Source organism: Sinocyclocheilus grahami, unplaced genomic scaffold (assembly GCF_001515645.1).
Source record: "Sinocyclocheilus grahami isolate Dianchi unplaced genomic scaffold, SAMN03320097.WGS_v1.1 scaffold391.1, whole genome shotgun sequence".
NCBI lineage: Eukaryota > Metazoa > Chordata > Actinopteri > Cypriniformes > Cyprinidae > Sinocyclocheilus > Sinocyclocheilus grahami.
This window is the reverse complement of record NW_015505570.1, coordinates 489,493-494,928: the sequence shown is the minus strand read 5'-3', so window position 1 is coordinate 494,928 and position 5,436 is coordinate 489,493. Positions and strand designations below refer to the sequence as shown.

The window sequence follows — 5,436 nt, the reverse complement described above, 5'->3', positions numbered from 1 at the left end:
ACGTCCAGTTTCTTTCTCATCATCAGAGCTCTTCTTGCTTATCCATGTCCCTATCATAATCTTCTGCCATGACATACAAAATTTGCAGTTGTTATGCAGCACCCTACAGCACAACTGATGAACAAAAGACATGTGACCAATTCAAATCAAATCACTTTATTGTTACAATACCATGAACGCAAGTGTACAGGTGGTGAAAGTCTTTGGTGCAAACTGCAGCATGACATTATGGATGACAAATGAATGAATAAATATGAAATACAAATACTGAATATATATGCAACACATATATAAGGGACTCAATGCAGGTAGAGAACAATATATTGTAAATGTTATGCTATACAGCTCATGAAATGAAAACAATAATAATCACAGTACACATATACCTTTGCAGTGCAGCACGGTATGAATTAGTGCAAACAGAATGTCAGGGTGCAGAATAATAGGGAGTCCAGTCAGCGTAACTGATAGTGCATATGAGGTTGGTGGGGTGTGCTGTGTGGTGTTACTGGTACGAGTTCAGTTCAGTCTGATTGCCTGTGGAAATAACTTGTCTCGCTGTCTGCTGGTGCAGGTTCTGTAATGGTGAGAGCAGTCCATGGCTCGGGTGGGTGGAGTCTCTGACGGTCCTCCTCACACACCACCTGGTGTAGATGTCCTGGAGAGACAAAACATATTTAGGGTGTGGTAAATCAGTAAACAATATATAGTATTTTTATTTCTAATTGTTGCTCTGGACTTACCATTGATTCTTACTGGAGTTTGTTGGAGGTATGGGCCAAAAGAATCCCTCCACAACTATCTTGCAGTTGTTCAGTTGTGAAATTTACTTTTATGGGCTGTAACATCTGCGCTGTCACAGTAGAGCTGTTTGTGAACGCAGTCTTCACAGCAGATTCCTGATGGGTTCAGGCAGCAGTGCAGTACTTGGTGGCCATTGAATTGATATCTTCATCAACTGGCTTCATCTTCCTTCAAACAAACAGACAAAACAATAAGTCAACATTAACTCCAGAGAAATGGTGTTGGTGAATACAGGTGCAGGTGTCAGTACTCACCATATTCAGTCATTTTCTGCCCAAATCCCAGAGATGATGCACAGCTGATTTGCTCATTCTAGGAGCTATAAAAAGATGCATATGTGAAAAATGATTTGACTTGTAAAACAAGAAAATATTTATTGACCCCATGTTTAATTATTATTGTTGTTTAAACAGTTATAATTATATAATTCAAGCTCAAGTTCCCTGGCTCTCGCAGGCTCCTGAGTTCATCTGTATACATCAGATTCAGAGTCTGAGAAAAGGCCATCATGCAAACTCTCAGTTTCTACCTTACAACAGAGCATAAAATAATGTGTAAATGAGTGAGGGAGTAAAGGAATAAGATGAAGAGAAATAGGCAGAGAAAGGCAGAATTTTGTGTGTCATTTTAACAGAATGAAAGGAACATTTCAGAGTTAATATTTTATGACACAGAGGAACAATATCGTTGGAATCTCTTTCAGAACAATTATTTTTTTTCCAGTTGATGAACAATAAAAACATTGACAGCCAATCAGAATCCACCAGACTTTAAAGCGCTTGCTTGTAATATACAGAACAGTATCTTCTGTTGGTGTGGATGCTAAAATAGTTCTCATTATAGTTCTTGTTCTTGGTGTGAACAGCTTTAAGTGATGTGATTTGGCCAAATTAATTGAAGATCTGATTTGTCACGTGACAAGTTAAACTAGCATTTCCAGACTCTTGCTTCTTAGACAGATGTGTTCAATAGAAATCAACATGGAAAGAAAGGCAGACTGTGAGGTGTGGACAGATATCACGTACTGTTGGAACAGGAAGAGACGGCACCAATTTGTAAAGATTAATAAAGAATACAATGGACTTAATATAAACTTTATGATATAAACACTCTTACAATGGGCACAATCTGCTTGGTAGTTACAAGAGATGGCTTCTTTAAAGAGCTGCTGGAGTATGTGATCTGATGTAACTCCAAGACAGAAAAAAAATATTGAATTACAATGACTTCACAGAAAGGTATTAAAGGCGTGGCAAGCATTGTGGTTACTGTGCTTTACAAATAGTATAGAGTAAAAACACAGTTACTGTGGTAAAACCATGGTAAATGCTGTGGTTATTGTGCTTTAGTAACTACAAATACCACAGTAAAACTACGATTACTGAGGTAACGTTAAGCTCATAATAAGTGTTGTGGTTATTATGCTTTAGTAACTACAAATACCACAGTAAAACTACGGTTACGGTGGGAGAAGCATGGTAAATATGTTGTAGTTACTGTGCATTGGCTACACATGACATGGTCGAGCAACAGTTAGGCTACTATGGTAAAAATATGTTAAATGTGTGGACTTTTTACATGATCACGATTATCACACGATCCCGGGTTGGTTGATTTATTTTGCTGTCATCAGCCATGTCTAAAAGCTGAAGACCCATGTCACAACATGATTAAAAACGGTTTTATTTATTTCAAACTGCATCAGGTCTATCCACCTTTTTCTTCAACGCGGAAGTAAGCCTATGGGTGAGACTTCCGGTTCATTAGCCGCTATAGGTAAATAACGAGGAGAATAACAACGTGCAGTAAACGGTAAAACTGTTTGCACTACAAACCAGTGTGTTCATAATTTCAGATAATACATTAAAATAATATGATAAGACACACCAACTTTCAATATCAAGCAGCAAAACGAACTGTTTTGCTCAGCTAAAAATAGCTGGACGGAGTGGACGCAGATGAAACCGGAAGCCATACCCATATATTTTCCAAATGGCCGCGCCCATTTTTACGACAAGAAAAAGGTGGATATACAGTAGAAGTTAGCTTAGGCTAATGTCAATGGTAGGCTAGCAGCTGTGCTAACTGAGCAGCCCACTGTTCCATAATTTACACTGTTACATAATTCCATGTAAGGTGATGCAGAAACACTGAAATAATTAAAATAATACCGTGAAGTTTGAAGGTGTACACGCATCAGGTGAACTGGACGAACTGAGCCTTGCTGGTGACGTCACTGTCGCTGAAGATGACACGTGGTATTTGGACGCATCTGCTCTCCACTGAAGTTAATGTGAAGGATTGGCGTATCATATGCACGCAAAATTGGCATTTGGCGTATGCATTACACGCAATTAGAAAGTGTAAAGTCGTCTTATTTATACGCAGACTGATGAGAACGGGTTGTAACAAGACCAGTCACAAGATACTTAGGAAATGTGGATTTATTTATTCATTATATTTTAATATTTTTTTGACTTCTCAAAGTTCTGGATGTTTCTGGAGCTGAGAAATTATTTGTGTAAATCGAATAGGATGACTCGTCAGTTAGGGCACTTTTGACTACTTGAAATCATGAAAAATGAAACTATAGGCTATTTCATCTATTTTAAAATGTGTTTGCATTTCCTGAAATAAATATCTGATTATGCCTGGTCAGGTGGATTTTGCTGTAATGTGTCATAATCTTGTTACGGAAGGAGACTCACACAGAGGTTTAGAAAAGTACAACGATGTTTATTTTCAGCAAGGGGTGCGGATGGATAGGGCAGGTGAGAATATGAACTATGGTAACGGGCCTGAAGGTAGATGAGAGGAGTAATTCCATATAGGGTCCTCACAGGAGATCGTGGAAGGGAGACAGAAGACTGCACACACCTCAGTTGATGGGTACACAGGGAATCCACGGAGCAGATGACGGGAACGGACTAGGGAACGGAACACAGGAGAACACACTGGAGGAAACACAGGAGGTAAGTATCACAGGTAGGTAAAGTCTTTCAATGAACCGTGTAAGGATATCAGAGAGCGAGAGAGCGAGAGAGCGAGAGAGAGAGAGAGAGAGAGAGAGAGAGAGAGAGAGAGAGAGAGAGAGAGAGAGAGAGTCCACTTCGATGAAAAGAGATCGAGAGATCGAGTGAAGTGAGGTGTGTGCTTTTGAAGGGTGGCTGATGATGACTGCAGATTAGTGACAGGTGCGTGTGATCATTATTCAGGTGCAGGTGTTTGCTGTGATTGGGAGGTGGCTGAGTCTGGCCGATCTGTGAGAGAGAGAGAGAGAGAGAGAGAGTCCACTTCGATGAAAAGAGATCGGACACTGGAGTGAAGTGAGGTGTGTGCTTTTGAAGGGTGGCTGATGATGACTGCAGATTAGTGACAGGTGCGTGTGATCATTATTCAGGTGCAGGTGTTTGCTGTGATTGGGAGGTGGCTGAGTCTGGCCGATCTGTGACAACTCTATTATTTCATTATATAGTCCTGGGTGGCCGAGTTCCAATAATTGAAGTATCATCCATACATGGCATAAGTCATTACAGTGTTAATAATATCAATATACAAATCAATAATTGAAGTGCCTTCGTATCTTAACTCAAATCATGTATTGATTGATGTTTTCCTCAAATACATTTTCATTGACATGGTTTTATTAAACCACACTTCATCACATCTTCATGCTTTGACTAATTGCTTAATATTATGATAAGCTCATCAAACTGCCCATGATGTCTTTTTTTAAAGATGCTGCCACTGCCACACTGCTATTGTTCCACTTTACGATTCATTATTGTAAAGTATACCATTAATGTCCATGCGCTTATTAGGTGGGTGGTTAGAGAATCTAAATAAGACATCTTGTGACGTGGCCGGCGTCTCTCCTCCATTACTCCCCTTGATTGTTCACATGATTATATATAGACCTCAATCCAGCTTCAGCTTATCCAATTAATTCCATGTGTAGGCATGAACGAGGTTGATGATGTTATCTTACCTAATTAACCTGCGTAAAGCTCCGACTGGAGGACAGGCCTGATCATCCCTCATCTAAGTGTTCATTACTATCATTAGCGTAAGGGGACTAAACATTGGCTGCTAGGGCACCATTTTATTATATTGAGTCCCTTTTTACCTCACTTTTCAATCGTTTGTCAAAATGGAGACCATATAGTTCATGTCTGGCGTTAAACCTGGCTGAAGAGTCTACTGTTTATTTAATTGGTCTGTAATGAGAGGAGAACATGCAGATCCAGAAAAAAATGTAGAGGCTTGAAACTTGCGAAACTTGCTTTATCTGCTCTGTGTTTATTCTGTTCACTCATGCTTATTCTCCATTACACAATATATCGGCAAATGCTCATGAGTAATGAAATATTGACTTTGAGTGTCTGAGAATTTGAAGATAATTAAAAGAAAATAATCTAAAACACATTTGTGTGGTTGTAATAATAATGTAATATTTATATTCATGTTACTTTTTGAAAACTTTTCCAACCATTTTCAAGAAAAGTTTTGATTTACTGACAAAATAGTGATTAGGTAAAAAATATTTCCCATACCTTGAATATATCTGAGTGTACACCTAATATTAATAGTTAATTATATATATATATATATATATATATATATATATATATA

The 5,436-nt window shown here is 38.5% G+C and overlaps 1 long non-coding RNA gene across 1 annotated transcript; it reads right to left on the bottom strand.

The window, feature by feature from the left end:
* Nucleotides 1–294: 294 nt before the first annotated feature.
* LOC107550198 (uncharacterized) lies at nucleotides 295–1,136 on the bottom strand. The gene is made up of 3 exons (XR_001604632.1): nucleotides 1,059–1,136; nucleotides 744–972; nucleotides 295–658 (listed from the first exon to the last, which is right to left on the bottom strand). It is a non-coding gene; the product is annotated as an uncharacterized lncRNA (long non-coding RNA).
* Between the last annotated feature and the right edge of the window lie 4,300 nt (nucleotides 1,137–5,436).